We start from the raw sequence: 12,267 nt of genomic DNA, 5'->3' as shown, positions 1-12,267 counted from the left end.
ACCTCCGTAAATTAAGGGGAGGGTATACCCCCCCTATCTCCAGCTGCTTTGGTCCATGCTTTTTCCGCGTCACTTGGCGTTGTGACTCCTCCCACCTAGTATAATATTAGTATTGTCTCCTTTGCCCAGTTGAGTGACAGCTGCGCTGGTGACAGATGTGTTTAGATATGTCTGCACTTGTCATTCCGGCACTGCCTTTCCAAATGCTCAGGGTGCGTCTGTATTTATTTTCCATACAATAAAATGAAACCATTTGGGTCATCCTTGATTCTAACCTCTCCTTCATCCCTCACATTAAGTCCCTCGCCAGATCCTGGCGCTTGCACCTAAAAAACATATCTAGCATCCGCCCATTCCTCACCCAAGAATCCAAAAACCCTGGTTCATTCACTTATCATTTCCTGCTTGCAGTGGCGTCGGCAGGGGGGGGCCAGAGGGGGCCATGGCCCCCCCTACATCATGCTGTGCCCCCCGGTGTGCCCCCCCAATTGAAACGCCGTCTTTTTTTTTTTTTTTTTAATAGACCCGGAGGAGAGAGTGAGAGGCGCCGAGCGGTTGCTGAGGAATAAGTTCTCAGCAACCGTTCGGCGCCTCTCACTCTTCTCCGCGACCGCGAGGCCTCTTCCTGGTTCGCAGTGCCGGCATTTCAAGCCGAGCGCCGGTATATGTCGTCATATCCGGCGCCCAGCAGTGAAGCCGGCAGAACCAGGGATACAGAGACCTCGCGATCTCACCGCTGGACAAGCCCAAGGTAAGTGAACTTCAAAGGGGGGGTTAGAAAGTTAGGAGGGGGTTAGAGAGAAGAGGTAGATAGGAAGTGAGAAGGGGTAGATAAGGATAGATTGGGAGGGAGAGGGGGTAGATTGGGAGGGAGATGGGGGTGGATGGGATACATTGGGAGGGAGAGGGGATAGTTAGGATTGATTGGGGGGGAGAGGGGGTAGATAGGATAGATTGGGAGGGAGAGGGGGGTACATAGGATAGATTGGGAGGGAGAGGGGGGTACATAGGATAGATTGGGAGGCAGATGTGGTAGATAGAGAGGCAGATGTGGTAGATAGGGAGGGAGATGTGGTAGATAGGATAGATTGGGAGGGAGAGGGGGTAGATAGGATAGATTGGGAGGGAGAGGGGGTAGATAGGATAGATTGGGAGGGAGAGGTCTTTATGGGACAAAAACGGCGTACGTTCAGCTGTTTGGGGACAAAGTTGACATAATGTGTAACTTAGGTGCTGGTCAGGTTCTATATGGGCAGTGTGGACACCAGGGCTGGCTTTGGGGTGTGTGACCAGTGATCTATGCCTGTAATTTAGGGGGGTTTATCTATACCTTTAATGCAGAGTTTATAAGTAATTTCCAATTGATTTATATCTGCAAAGCTGGGTTTTGTGTCATTCTGTTCATCTGTATCGGCTATATTTCCATACATTATTAATGTTTACCTGCAAATATAGGATTTGCATGTCTTATTCAGTTGATCAATACCTGGAGTGCTGTTTCCATGTGTTGATTATTTGATCTAAACCTTCAGTGCTGAGTGTACATGTGATTTCCAGTTGATATATACCTGCAATGCTGGGTTTGTGTGTTCTGTTGGTTTATACCTGCAATGCTATGTTTCCATACATTATTTATGTATACCTGCAAATACAAGTTTTTTTTAAATCTCATTCAGTTGCATGTGCTGTTTCCATGTGTTGTTTATTTGATCTATACCTGAACTACAGGGTGTAAGTAAAAGAGCGCTATGGTTTAGTGAATGAGGGGAATCTGGGGATGATTACAGGGGAGAGGACCTCTCAATGTCACGGTGCAGTCAGAAGGAGGGAACACTGCACTGACTCTCACTGTCTTCCCCTGATCTGCAGTCAGTGTGGCAAATATATTGGCAGCAGGGTCTAATATTAATATATATTGGCTGCAGGGGCTAATATTAATATATATCGGAAGCTGGGACTAATGTTTATATATATCAGCAGCAGGGGCTAATATTAATATATATTGTCTGCAGGGCCTATTATCAATAAATATTGGCTGCAGGGGCTAATATTTTATATATATTGGCTGCAGGGACTAATACTATATATCGGCAGTAGGGGCTAATATTAATATATGTTGGCAGCAGGGTATAATTTCTATGTATATCGGCAGCAGGGTATAATATAAGTATGTATCCGCAGCAGGGGCTAATATTAATATATATCCGCAGCAGGGGTTAATATTAATATATATCGGAAGCAGGGTCTAATATTTATATATATTGTCAGCAGGGGCTAATATTAAAGAATGAAAAATAACTGTCACTTTAGCTGTTATTTTGAAATCATATTTTAATCACAGTCTTTACTTCAAAGAGATAAGTGCATATTATGTAGTTAAAAATGCACGTCTAACGTGTGTGTGTATATATATATATATATATATAGTGTATATGTACCGTTTTATAATTGGCCCCCCTACTTTGGTCCCTGGCCCCCCATGTGCCCCCCCTAAATATGAAACCTGGAGACGCCACTGCCTGCTTGACTTCTGCAACACTCTTCTGGTTGGCATACAGCATTCAGTGGTGTCTACAGCTTCCATATTCCGGGGGGGGGCACATGGGGGGACAGGGACCAAAGGGGGGGCATTTATAAAACACTACATATACACTATATATATATATATATATATATATATATATATATATATATGTGTGTGTGTGTTAGACATGCATCTTTAACTACATAATCTGTACTTATCTCTTTGAAGTAAAGACCCTGATTGAAATATGATTTCAAATTAACAGCTGAACTGGCAATTGTTTTTCATTCTTTAATATTAGACCCTGCTGTCGATATATATTAATATTGGCCTCTGCTGCCAATATATATAAATATATTTATTAGACCCTGTTGCCAATATATTTACCGTATTTGCTTGATTATAAGACGAGGTTTTTTCCAGAAAAATACCCCTCGTCTTGTAATCAGGGTCTTCTTCTAATGAGGTCTGACTATTACACTAAGATCCAGGTCCCCCGCAGCGCTGCCCAGATTTATTCCCCATTTTTAGAGACAGCATAATTAGTAAAATTTAAGCTACATTCATGACTTAAGCAGGTATGTTGTAATAGAGAATTTATGAACAAAAATGTTAATACTTTTGGAATTTAGACATTCTGAAAATACATAGCTAGTTCTAGTCATTTATATAATACAGACTAGAACTGGAAATATTAATAAAATATATTTTATTGAATACAACCTAGAAAAATAATATTAGCAATATTAAATGTGATAAAAAAAAATTTACGTTTCCCTTCTGATTATACTTGTTTTATCATGAAGACATCACTTTACGTTACACAGGCAACTGTACCTGGATTTTCAATATAACAAACCGGTCGGCTCTCTGAAAGCAAGTATGTTTCTCGGTCAACCATATGCCATTGTATCGGTAGTTGTTTTTTTTATGACAGTGCAGTTTCCTTGAAATTAAAAGTCCTTTGTCATTTTAAATGAGACACTGTCTCGTAGCAACCTGATCATTGCCATGCCAGAGGGCGGCCCTCAAAGAGAGAGCACTTAAAGGCTCGTCGCTTACATGCAGGAAAGCAGAAAGTGCTACAAGCAAGGAGATGCTCCGTAAACCCGGCTGAACTTTCTGCTTGGTTTGGAAAATGAAATCAGAAGGTAAGTGACTTCAATGTATCTATGTGAAATATACAAAATCATTAACATATACAGTATATAGACAACAAAAAAAGAAGCAATGGCTCAAGTCTTCCCTCTTGGAATGATCTAATTTTTTTTTTGTTAAATAATGATGGATAGCATTGAATTTTCTTTCTTGACATTGCTATAGTAGAAGATACCTATACTTTAATCTCTTGTTTTGCTAAGGTGTATTTTTTATATAACTTTATAGCAGTATAATAACTTAATGGGGCAGTTTACTGTCACTGACAGACCCACTAAAGAGGAATGTATATTAACAGTATGAGTACTTTAATATAAGTTCTTCAAAAATAGAGAAGAAAAACAAACAAAAAAGCACTACAATGTTGTTACTGGACTATTTGGGGAGATCAGTGATCTCCTCATGGAAAAGCTCTGCTCGCTAGGATATCAAAAAAACATTGCCATTAAAGGGTAAAATGTATACACATGCATATACATCCGACAATGAGGATATGACAGTGTCTACGGACACTTCCGGTGTCTGTGCTGTGCTTTATAAGTAGATTTTTCACTTTTTAAAGATCAGCATGTAGGTTTTATAAAAAAAGACCATTCATTCACATGTTTATGAATTAAAAAAATTTTTGTTAAAAAAAGATATGGTGAGCTCTTTTGCTCTTACTTTTGTATTACACTATATGGACAAAAGTATTGGGACACCTGACCATTACACTAATGGGAATTTTGATGACATCATATTCTAAATACATAGACATTACAATGTAGTTGCCCTCCCCCCCAGCAGTAACTTCAACTCTTCTGGAAAGGACTTTTAAAGTGTTTCTGTGGGAATTTTGCCAATTTATCCAGTAGAGCAGGACTACATTTCCCATACTCCTCAGCCAGCCCCTTAGCTGAAAGAGCATTATAGATGTATTCCTGCAGCAGCTGGAGCGCCGCAGGTTGGACACCCCTGCAGTAGAGCAATTGTGAGGTCAGACACTGATGTTTGATGAGGGCTCTGTGCGGGAGCATCACGTTCTTCCTCACCAAACTCATCCATCCAAGGTCTTTATAGACCTTGTTGTGTGTACTGGGGCACAGTCATGCTGTAATAGAAAAGGGCCTTCCCTAAAGTTGGAAGCATAGCATTGTCCAAAATGTCTTGGTATGCTGAAGCATTAAGATTCCCCTTCACTGCAATAAGGGGCTTAGCTCAAACCCTAAGAAACACCCCCATACCATAATCCCTGCTCCACCAAATTTTATAGTTGGCACAATGCAGTCAGGCAGGTAACGTTCTCCTGGCATCCGCCAAACCCAGACTTGTCCATCAGGCTGCCAAACAAAGAAGCTTGATTTGTCACTCCACAGAACATGTTTCCAGTGCTCCATGCTTTATACTACTCGATCCGACACTTGCCACTGTACTTGGTGATGTGAGGCTTGCATGTAGTTGCTCGGCCATAGAAACCCATTCCATGAATCTCCTGCTGCACGGTTTTTGTGCTGATATTAATGCCAGTTTGGAACTTTTCAGCTATGGAATAAGCAGAGCATTGGTGAATTTTACAGGGTGGGTCCCCATACACAATCAGTTTTAACTAATAACACAGAAATTATTGTATTGTTCTTAAATAATCATAATATAATATCATAAATAATTCAAACATTTAAACTGCGGGTTGGAAAAAGTATATGACCCCCTAGGCTAATCACTTCAACAAAAACATATTGGAGTCTGGAGTTACCAAACCTGTCCACTCAATGAAATGGGATTGGAGCTGTTTTAGAGCTACTTTGACATAAAAAAATACATTGACTTTGCTATTTTCAAAAGGCATCTGCTGATTTTAGCCATTCCTCAGAACTACAATAGAGAATTGTTGATTTGCATATCAACAAAATCAAAATCCTAACAGACTCATAGAAAAAGAGAATACAAAATCCATATATAGTGTAATACATCTTATGCAATGTATAGATGTAACTAGTTAACAAGACAGACCCATACAGCAAAAGGGACATTGACATGCCTTTGTGTAGAAAGACTCTCAATACTCAATTGATTGTATAATTTCTTCCAACTGGACCCTTCATTGAAATATGTGGACATATTTATTAGTCCACAGTTAGATAAATTGTTTATAAATTGAGATGGTTTAGTAATGTTGCTACTCTCCCTAGAATTGGGCGCCCAGCCAAATGACTCCAAGGGCACAACACAGAATGCTCAAAGAGGTAAAAAAATAACACTAGAGTAACAGCTAAATGCTTGAAGGGATCAATATAACTGGTTAACATCCCTGTTCATGAGTATTCCACACACAAAACATTGAGGAGGCTTGGAGTCCACGGCAGGACACCAGTGAGGAAGTCGCTGCTTTCCAAAAAAAACATTACTGTGCAACTTGACAGTCCAGAACACTATTGTGAAACGTGTTTGGGCTGATGAAACTAAGGTTAAATAGTTTGGGGGGAAGACGCAGGACTACTTTTGGCGTAAAAAGAACAATGCATACCAACATGAAAGCACCATCCCAATGGTGAAGTATGATGGAGGGTGCATCATGATTTGGAACCGCTTTGCTGCCTCAGGGCCTGGACAGCGTTACCAAGTTTATCAAGGTATCAAATATCATATGTCAGGATGGCTAGCCGCTAGCTAAAGCTCAGTAAATGTTTTTGTGATGCAGCAGGACAATGACCCTTAACATTGAAGTAAAGCCAATACAGAATTTCTTAAAAAAGAATATCCTCCATTTGGACTGGTCCAGTCCGAGCCAAGACCTCAATCCATTAGACATGCTGTGGAATGACCTCAAGAGAGCACCAGATATCATAAGAATATGGTTGAGCTTAAGCAGTTCTGTAAGGAAGAATGGTCTAAAATTCCTCTTAAACGTTGTGGTGGTCTGATCTGTATATACATACACATATACATGTACCCTCTTAAAGGATTTAGCAATCCTAGAAAAACTAGAAAAATGGAACTGGCTTTTCATATGGGCAACCGGACAATGAGCACTTTCAATAAAATATGGGAAAACTTTCCATCAAAGGAGCATGATTAAAAGCAGTGGCGACTCTAGAAACAATATATAGGGGGGGCACACAAGATACCACAGTCAAACTGGGGGGGCATTAATAATTTCCACCATTAAATCATACCACTGAAAAAACACACACACACACACATATATATATATATATATATTGCCAAAAGTAATGTGCTATGGAATGATACTTTTGTTATTGGACAATACAATACTTGATCATTCAACATGGGAAGCCTGAAGCCACAATTTAGTACGACTAATCCTTGAAATCCTTTAAACAACACAATACCTTAACTTTTCCACTAAATGATTTCAGGGCCTAATATTAGTCCCTGCTGCCGATATATATATAAATATATATATAAATATTAGACCCTGCTGCCGATAGCAGGTATAGATCAACACATTAACACACAAACCCAGCTTTGCATGTATAGATCAATTGAAATTCACTTGTGATCTCAGCACTGAAGGTAAAATAAACAGAATCAGACATACAAATCCTGTATTTGCAGGTATACAATAATAATATATGAAATGTAGCATTGCAGGTATAGATCAAATCAATACATGGAAACAGCATTGCAGGTATTAATCAACTGAACAAGACAAGACAAACCCTGTATTTGCAGGTTCACATAAAAACACGGCATTAAAGGTATATTTAAAACCCCCTAAATTACAGGGATAGATCACAGGTTGCACACCCCAACCACGCTGCCCACATAGAACCTGGCCAGCACCCAGATAACACACATAAGATTTGCCATCTTTGTCCCATATACACCCTGCCTGTGCCATCTTTGTCCCATATACACCCTGCCTGTGCCATCTTGGTCCCCAAGGCTCAAACATCCTGCTAGTGCCATCTTTGCCCTTCCACAATTATACATCTATGACACACACAATCACATTAACTAATGCTCTCCCTCATTCAGACAAATCATCCACATATTAACTCATGCTCTCCCTCATTCAGACAATTCATCCATTTTAAGAAACTACACCCCTTGGAGCTTCAAATGAGGGGCTACATGTATTTCTAGGACAAAAGTTGAGTGCACAAATAATGATGGAATATGTCGCTTTGGCTTGAAAAAAATTTTTTTCTAACCATAACGACATGTTAATTTGTGTCTTGCGCACTCCAGGTTTGTACTAGAAACACATGCAGCCCCTCATTTGATGCGCCAAGGGATGTCGTTTTTGCAAATGTGTACTTTTTGTGCCATAATTTAACTTCCCACGTGAGCAGTAATGCCACGTCAAGGCTTCAACCCTAATTACTGATCATTCACATGCCTTTCATATCTCCATTCACTCACAGAAGCACACGCCATTCTTTCCATACATTTACTCACAGTAGCACACACCACTCTTTTCCCTTACAATCCCAAAGAAATGATGGTAAAGGGAGAAAAAAAAATCACTTTTACAGCAAAAATAAGTTTTGCATTAAAAATGCAAGGCGCTCCAGGGATGATATGGTTACTCACGTACCGCACAGGCGAAATGCCTGATTTGAATAATATTTGCAGTTCATCAGGATTTCAAAAATTGCCTCCCTCTACCGTTGGCTAAATTTAACCCCATGATCAAAGGGATCATAGGATTAAAAATTAGTATCGGCCATTTTTAAAAAGGGAATGTGACTTTTTATAGCTATATGATCGCTGTGGTAACATTGGCTACCACAGTGATCATTTAGCTAGAATACTTAAACGTTGTTTTTTTTTAAAGTTAAAGTAGTTTATGTTTAAATAACTTAATATTTTTTATTCTTTTTTTACAATCTATATACCGTTGGAAAGGTGAGGCGATTACTTTTCCAATGGTATATGTTGGGGGTATGTAGCTGCTTAGATGCCTGAGATACAGGCATCTAAGCAGCATGCCCCCATACCTCTTTAACTGACAATTGTCAGTTGTTAATAAAGTTGCGCGGTGACGTCATCGCGTCATTGCGCGAGACGTCACCGGGCAGATCGAGTGGATCGCCGGGGTAGGTGGTGATGGAGGTCCACAGACCTCCATCAAGGTAAGATAGTGCTAGTGACGGCATGGTGCCGTCGTTAGCACCTGACTGGGACTGCTAGCGACTGTCCTGGGTGATTACAAATTCGGTGGGGGGGAAACAGGGGGGGCAAGGAATAACCTGGGGGGGCAACGCCACTGATTAAAAGAAATAAATAACATATTCATAAAATCAATTCATTATCCTTAGCTATACTTCAACAAATATCATTAAGTTGAGGGTTAGAATAAAGATGACACATATACATAGATAAACCACCTCATATCGCAGCAATGACTACACTCCTTGGAAGTATAATTTATCCATACTCGTGTTTAGGATCAATCCTTAAATATCTGAAAACATACACAACTTTCATCATAATGGTTGTTTTTGTTATACTTTAGTTTTTCCTTTGGTTTTCTTTTACACTTTCTCATAATTTTGTTCCTTTTATCTTCGCGTGTGGTATTTTTGGCATTATGATGTATTTACTCTGTAAACGGAGTATTAAGGTCACATAGAATGAAATGATCTCGGTGTCCCCTTGACCGTGTAATATCTTTGTCATTAACCAACACATTTCTTTATTCTGCAACAGAGTTTGATATACATGCAACAAAAAAAATCTTTAATCAAAACTCTCCAATAAAAACTTACTATATAAAAAATAAAAATAAAGGATTTAGCAATCAGTTTATAGATTTCTAGAGGCAGCAGGTTAGGGCTAGTTTCTCACAGAAGGTAATGAAAGTGCATTTTGTCCGCTTCATTGAGCAGCATCTTGGCCATTCTATTAACCTGGTTTTTCAGGAATCTGCCTCATTGTCTATCTGGTAAACATAAATGTCATTATAGTGCTGTTCACTGACGTCAATAGACATGACCAGACGAGACTCAGCTTTTCATAGCTATACGTGTTGCTTTCAAAGCAAGTGTCATGGTGCTTGAGTATACCAGAGACTCACATTTACTGGAATGCTTCTAGTTATGATTATTGCTTGTTTACAAAGCCTCATTTCTACCTTAAGTACGCACATTACTCTTCTTCAAGAGAAAGGTATGTTGATCAGTGAGAGGATTCTGTTTGTTTACTAAAGTCCAAAGAAGCTTGTCCTCCCACATTTTATCCTGTAAATGGGTGGGCTTTGTTCTGATTGTAAACAACAAATATAGCAACTATAACAAACGCTCAAAATAAACTACCAAGTTCATTTTTAACCCCTTCAGTACCCGGGGGTTTTTGTACCTTAAGTCCCGGAGCAATTTTGCCATTTTTACGCCAAGTTGTTTCAGGGATTATTCCCCTTTCCTGAGAATAGTTTACTCAGGTAAACTATATATTGTTTTTTCAAGGAGAGAGAGAGGGTTTTCTTTTGATACCATAGTTAGATAATTTGCTGAAAATTTAGAATGAGAAATGTAGTAAAAACTAGCGATATTAGAAATAAAACTATTTTTTATATATATATATTTTCCCCCCTGAATCCTCACAAAAAGGTAAAGTGATGGAAAATCCCCTCCAAGTTTATCAATTCAGGTGTTCTGATTTCACAAATTTATATAGAATTTCCATACTTTCCCAGCATATAGGGAACATACTATAAGGTGTACATCATTCTTTAAAAAGCCGTATGCTTTTTACATTAGGTATGATTGGATTGCAACTCTAATTTTAAACAAAAATACCGACAAAAGTATATATTTCTGTAATATGGCCATAGGGCTTTCTTGAGATGCGTTTTATGGACGTACCGGTACATCTATAGGGGACTGAAGGCATTTTCCCTATTTTGTTGCACTACCACCTGGAATTAAAATAGATTTGTTGGTGGTTTGTATAATTTGATTTATACAACATTACAAACAAATAAGACACAAAAACCCAGGAAAATTGAGCGTTTATGACCAACCTCCCCACCCTTCCAAGTCAAAGTAGAGCCACCTCTTGTAGCAATTGCAGCTGCAAGTCTCTTAGGGTATGTCTCTATAAGGTTGGTACATCTAGTCACTAGGATTTTTGCCCATCCTTTAAGGCAAAACTGCTCCAACTTCTTTGGTCTAAGTTTGATGTGTTCCGCTGGTGTACACCAATCTATAAGTCATACCACAGACTCTCAGTTGGATTGAGGTCTGGGCTTTGACTAGGCCATTCAAAGACATTTTAAACATTTCTTCTTAAACCACTTAAATGTTGCTTTAGTAGTATGGTGCAGGGATAATGGTCTGGGGCTTTTGTTCAGGCTTTGGGATAGACCACAGTGAAGCGTAATGTAAATGCTTGTAGACAACTGGATGCTTCTAACCTTGTGGCGTCCAGTTTGGAGAAGGCCCTTTTCTTGTTCCAGCATGAGTGTTCACCTGTGCACAAAGCAAGGTGCATCAGCACATTGTTTGACAAGTTTGGTACACAGAACCCTGCCCTTAGGGCCATTGAACACTTTTGGGATGAATTGGAGGGTGTGCTCTTTGCTCGAAGTGATGGCATCTGCTGCCATCCTTGGCTCCCAGGACCCCAAACACACAGCCAAAGTCATTAAGAACTATCTTCAGCATAAAGAAGGACAAGGAGTCTTGAAAGTGATGATATGACTTCCACAGAGCACTGATCACAACATCATTGATTCTGTCTAGGAAAGCCAGAGAGAAGCAACTGAGGCTCTTAAGTTCTTCAAGATGTTTGGAACAATCTGCCTACCAAGCTCCTTAAAAAACTGTGTGCAAGTGTACCTAGAAGAATTGATGCTCTTGATGGCAGAATATTGATTCTGCATTTTGTTAAATTATAAAAATAAAATATTAACATGTTTATTTTTTAAAGGATTATTACTTTACATCATTTTAACACATTGTAGTACAAAGCAGATCGTGATGCAAACAAGTGTCTGAAGTGTTATGCTGCTGGTGTCTGGTCTTGAGAAATAGATGTTCTCGATTTCTCATTGTGAAGATTAATGTTTGAATTGGTATGTTATATAACTATATACAGTATAAATGCAATCTACAAATGTTTATTTTTTAAGTGTATTGCTTGTGTTTAGGCTGACCGATGTCAAAGAACTGTTCATCTCGTCTAAATTCACTCATTTTAAAATCTGTCCTCTGTAGATAACAAACTATCAAGAGGCAAGGCCCCCATTATTGCAATTACTGCTATGGTTAAAAAAAAAAAAAAAGAGAAGAAAGAACAAGACTCTTGATTTGAGGGAAATTGACCTAAAGTACAGGGTGATTTTGATACATGGAGAGGGCTCTGAGACAAATGTGTATGGGATGGTTAAATGAGGTGCCTGAATATAGAAGGCAGAGAAAGCAAATTGCGATATTGGAAGCCAGCACCATAAAATATCACTGGGTTTACAAGGTTCTGATTGTGTCCTTGTTCTACGGTCTTCCGAACTTGTAGAGCAAGTAAATCAGTCAATATCTTTGCTATTCTGACAAACTGTATTTTTAGACAACTCAAAAAAAAACCAGACAGAATGAAATAGCATATACATTGTTTAAAAAATAATCTAATCTGATGATGGT

The sequence above is a fragment of the Sceloporus occidentalis genome, unplaced genomic scaffold, assembly GCF_023333645.1.
Source record: "Sceloporus occidentalis isolate IW3139 unplaced genomic scaffold, rSceOcc1.0.p SCAF_42, whole genome shotgun sequence".
NCBI classification, from domain to species: Eukaryota; Metazoa; Chordata; class Lepidosauria; order Squamata; family Phrynosomatidae; genus Sceloporus; species Sceloporus occidentalis.
The sequence above is the reverse complement of the archived record's forward strand: the minus strand, read 5'-3'. Positions refer to the sequence as shown.